General features: G+C 46.0%; 1 pseudogene; it reads right to left on the bottom strand.

Annotated features, from left to right (window-relative positions):
* Positions 1–4,036: 4,036 nt before the first annotated feature.
* On the bottom strand, positions 4,037–5,005 carry LOC123362964 (annotated as a pseudogene).
* Positions 5,006–5,359: the final 354 nt, after the last annotated feature.

Genomic DNA, 5,359 nt, shown 5'->3' with positions numbered 1-5,359 from the left:
TGGCTGGATCAGGCCAGGAACCAGAGCACTCAGGGAGATACTGAAGGCAGAAGAGCCACATTTGGGTGAGACCATCTTGTGGACACCTCCCCGCCCAGCCCCACTCCCCTTCCACTCACAGTCCCGTAGCATCCCTGTAGCAGCTCCAGACTTGCTGTCACAGCCCTGCTCAACTCCTACGGGTGAGCACAGACCAGACAGCTTAATCTCCTTACGCTTCGTGTGGGAAAGCTTGAGTCACAACACTGTGGCGTACAGTTACTCCCTGGACCACCCTGATACTGAATACTTAGACACTGAACTATAATCTCTGGACTAATTCTGGAAGAACTCTCTCCAGCTCTGAAGCCCATCAGCTCTACTATAAACTGACTTATGAACTCTATACACGTCTGTATGTATAATGAGCTTTTCACCAATACTCTGTCACTGTTATTTTTAAATACATCTTAGTTTAGTTAATAAGAATTGGCTAGTAGCGTGTATTCGGGTAAGATCTGAAATAGTCACTGACCAGGGAGGTGATGTGACTGACCCTTTGGGACAGCCAGAACTTGATTATGTGATGTTTTATATGATGAACAGGATTTTATATGATCATCATCATACTTGACTTGGCTGTCTGGGTGGATCCCAAGGCTGGGTGGCTTTGAGGGAACTGTGTTTTGTCTTCTGTGTAACCAGTAAACGCTGTGAAAGCTGTTTTGTTACTGGATTGGTAAAGGAAGAACTGTCCATTTGGGGGATTGTCAACCTTATTTTTGCAGTTTCCCCTAACTGAATAATTTCAGTGTGGCCCCCCATGGAACCCTGGTTACAGCTTGTTAATGCAATTCCTCTACTTTAGATATCACAAGAGCTACCCATATCCAGGTAAACACAATACAACACCAACATGCCATTCCATACCTCAGTGAACATAAGAAAGTAAGAATGGTCATACTGGATCAGCCCAAAGGTGCATCCAGCCCAGTGTCCTGTCTGCCGACAGTGGCCAGTGCCAGGTGCCCCAGAGGGAATGAATAGAACAGGGAATCATCAAGTGATCCACCCTTGCTCACCCACTGCCAGTTTCCGGCAAACAGAGGCTATGGACATCATCCCTGCTCATCCTGGCTAACAGCCATTGAAGGACTTATCCTCACCTCTGTCTTGCTTGGCTTTAGTTTCAGACAGCTATTTTGTCCAAGAAATGACTGGCTTTAGTGATAGAAGTGTAGTCATGTGGGAAGGATCGGAGGAGCTCAGTTTTACCTGAATATTGCTGTTGTTAGAGTCTGTGTTGTGTGACCAGTTCCCATAGCAGATTAATGGAGATGCTGAAAAGCCCCAGAGAGAGAATTGTTCCTGTGGGACTCCACCAGAATGTGCCCTAGTGCTGGAAGTGCAGTTTCCTTTTACCACTACTTGGGTACATTCTGTCAAGGATTTAGATCAATTTAGTGCATCCCTCTGGACTCCGGCTGCCTGCTAAGTGAGACAGCAGTATCTCATTGCCAACAGGTTCAAACAATGCAAAGAGATCCAGAAGGCTGAGTATGGGTGTCTGCCCCCCATCCATTGACAGGAGGAGACCATCCATCAGTGCCTCTAAAGCAGGGGAAGAGGATAGCAATTGATAGAAATGAGAAGTTATGAAGTATCGAAAATGGATAAGGACAGCAAAAGACACCAGAGACAAATCCATGGCTAGCAGGTTATGGAAAAGAAGAAGATTTTCAAGTATATTAGAAAGAAAGGAAATCCTGAGCGTGGTATAGGCCTTTACTAGATAGAAATGGTTGTGACAGGTTGTCGTGCAGGGTTAAGTCTGGGAGACATTGGAACCGCTTAGCCTCCTAACACTTCAGCTGGGTTGGCCTTTCTCATGCGGCTCTGCTGATGATACACAGCCCGCCTCCCTAGGGCCTGCTGTCACCCAACCCCACAGCAGGTGGCATCACACGCCCAAGCAAGTTACCTGAATGCTTTACCTAAGCCACTTATCAATTTACAGTGGAGCACCAGACAATTTCCCAGCTCCTTAGCCTTGCACCCCTGCTGCAGCAGAAACACCGAATTATACTATCTTGCCCTGCACAGAGATCAGAACTGTTCAAGTTCATTAATCCAGTTTGCTTCCCCGTCCCCTCGACGTGGGGAAGATATGCAATAGCCTTTTTTATCAAGCTGAGATTTTCCCAGACACCTCACTCAAAAGTCAGGTTAGGATAAATGATAAAACAAGTTTATTAATGACAGAACGATTGGTTTTAAGTTATTATAAGTGATAGCAAACAGATCAAAGCATATTACTTAGCAAATAACCAAAAAATCTAACTGAGCCTCATATACTAGACAGATAGGGTTTGAATTAGCAATATCTCACCCTCACTGATGATAGAAGCAGTTCACCAAGCTTCCATTAACCACCTAGAAATCCCTTTAGCCTGGGATCAGCAGTTCCCCCAGTTTAATTCTTGTTTCTCCTGAATGTCCAGCTGTTCTCTTGTGAGGGGAGTGAAGACAAGTGATGAGGGCACTCCCCATTTTTATAGTCTTTCACATGGTGTTCACCCTCTGTTCCAAGCTAAGTTCCCAGCCCAGTTTGTGGAAAAATACAGATACCAAAATGGAGTTCATTTCCTGTGGTCTGGTCACGTGACTGTGCATGCCCTACTGAGTCATAGCAGCCATAACTCAAATTCTGGATGAAACACTTTGTCCATTGTCTTTTCTGAAGGGCCACTATCACTGTGTAGCCTCTTCATTGTTGTGCCCCAAAAGCTAGCTGTGCATGTTTTCAACTTCACAGCATCTTTCAGTAACACATAGACTCATAGACTTTAAGGTCAGAAAGGACCGTTATGATCATCTAGTCCGACCTCCTGCACAACGCAGGCCACAGAATCTCACACACCCTGCCCTCAGGAATTGGTAGGTGAGGATCAGGGCTCACAAGCTGAATGGTGCACACTCTTACCTGCCTGCCTCACAGCTCTGCTCCGAATCTTCAGCTATTTGTGTGGGGCTCCCTGGCTTCCCTCTCTGCTGCTGCGTGGCCTGTGGGCCCCAGAGCTGGGTCCTCACTGCACTCACTGCAAGCTCCTTCCCAGCCCCACTGCAGAGTGAGCCCAGCTGGGGAGAGAGGGGATGGAAAAATAACCCCTACTATACATACAACATGATGGGGCTAATTTAGCTACAACTAATCAGGAAAGAGATCTTGGAGTCATCGTGGATAGTTCTCTGAACACGTCCACTCAGTGTGCAGCAGCAGTCAAAAAAGCAAACAGGATGTTAGGAATCATTAAAAAGGGGATAGAGAATAAGACAGAGAACATCTTATTGCCCTTATATAAATCCATAGTGCGCCCACATTGTGAACACTGTGGTCTTCTCATCTCAAAAAAAATATTCTGGAATTAGAAAATGTTCAGAGGATTACAGATAAGAGGTAAATAAAATCATGAGTGGTGTGGAGAAACTGAATAAGGAAAAGTTATTTTTTTCCATAATATAAGAACTAAGGGCCACCAAATGAAACTAATGGGCAGCAGGTTTAAAACAAATAAAAAAGAAAGCTCATGCTAAAATAAATTTGTTAGTCTCTAAGGTGCCACAAGTACTCCTGTTCATTCTTCACACTGTGTACAGTCAACCCGTGGAACTCCTTGCCTGAGGAGGTTGTGAAGGCTGGGACTACAGCAGGATTTAAAAGAGAACTGGATAATTTCCTGGAGGTCTGAACCAGTATGGCCGTTCTTATGTTCTTATGTTCTTAAGTGAGCAGAATTTTGAGGGAATAGGTGGGGCAAGAGGCAGAGGCTTGAGGGAATAGTAGAGAGGGTGCAGGAGCCTCAGGGGTTCAGTTACCAAAAATTAAAGGTGGAAACCCTATGTGTTAATGAGTTGTACCCAGACTGATTCCAAAGCTGACAATGCACAGTATGATCAGGAAAGGGTTTAATGTCTCTCTGACTGCCTAGTAAGTGATTCAGGGAAGAGGGCACAGCACCATGTCACCAGATAGCTCTTCACAGGGTCGGTCAGCGTGTCAGAGGATCAGGATAAAACTGTAGGTCCCTTTATGAGTAAAGAGCTGGAGCAGCCTGTCCTGGATCTGCTTAGTCCTCACCCCGTAGATGATGGGGTTTAGCATGTGGGGCAGCAAGGGGTACACAGTGGCAATGAGAACATGGAAATGCAGGGGCACATTCTGTTGAAACCGGTAATAGAGAGAGAAGAAGAGACCTGGGATGTAAAAGACTAAGATGGAACATAGGTGGGAGATGCAGGTCCCAAAAGTCTTGAGACGAGCATCCTTTGTGGGGAGGCAGAAGATGGCCCTGAGGATTTGGGTATAGGACAAAATAATAAAAATGACATCCAGACCCATCACACAGAATAGCACAAAGAGGCCGTAGTAACTATTGACACGGATGTCAGCACATGCCAACTTCACCACGGCCACGTGGGCACAATACGGCTGAGGGATGATGTTGTTCCTGCAATATGGCCACTGCCTCAACAGCAAGGGGTACGGTAATATGAGCATGCTGCCACGCAGCACCACGGCCAGGCTGATCTTAGCCACCACTGGGTTTTTCAGTGTGGTTGCATGTCTCAGGGGATCACAAATGGCCACATAGCGATCGAAAGCCATGGCCGCAAAGATCCCTGTCTCTATCAAAGAGAAGGAGTGAAAGACATACAGCTAGGTGAGGCAGGCACTGAATGTGATCTCCCTGGAATTGAACCAGAAGATGCTCAGCATTTTGGGCAGGATGGACTTAGACAGGACCAGGTCGGTGATGGCCAGCATGCAGAGGAAATAGTACATGGGCCCATGGAGGCTCGGCTCTATCTTCACAATGAACAGGATGGTGAAGTTCCCCAAGATGGCTATGGCGTACATGGTGCAGAAGGGAATGGAGATCCAGATGTGGGCAGCCTCCAGTCCAGGAACACCCAGCAGGATGAAGGTGGAGGGGTTGGTGAAGTCAGTTTTGTTGGAATCTGACATTGAGTAGAGTAGAAAGTTTCAAACTCTGAGGCAGAACGGTGTCTCCTGCATGTACCGTATGTTCTCCTGACTTCCTTTATGTACCCAGGTTCTAGGGTGATGGTCACAGTAGAAATGCCTGCAAAGACAATATTAATATGAGACACTGCATGTAGTAATGAAGACTGTTCTCGTGGGTAAAGCAGATTGGTCATTCTTCACACACAGAAAAATGACATTTTCCTTATTCAGATAAATGAATTTTGAACAAATGACCCTACAAATGCCAATTCCATACTTTATGCTGCTCCATGTGTCAATAATGTGTTGTGATGTGGGAAGACTGGTGTAGTGGTTACGATGAGGAGGCTAAGG

The sequence above is a fragment of the Mauremys mutica genome, chromosome 1 (assembly GCF_020497125.1).
Source record: "Mauremys mutica isolate MM-2020 ecotype Southern chromosome 1, ASM2049712v1, whole genome shotgun sequence".
Lineage (NCBI taxonomy): Eukaryota > Metazoa > Chordata > Testudines > Geoemydidae > Mauremys > Mauremys mutica.
Note: the sequence above shows the minus strand (reverse complement) of the source record. Positions and strands in the feature narration are given on the sequence as shown.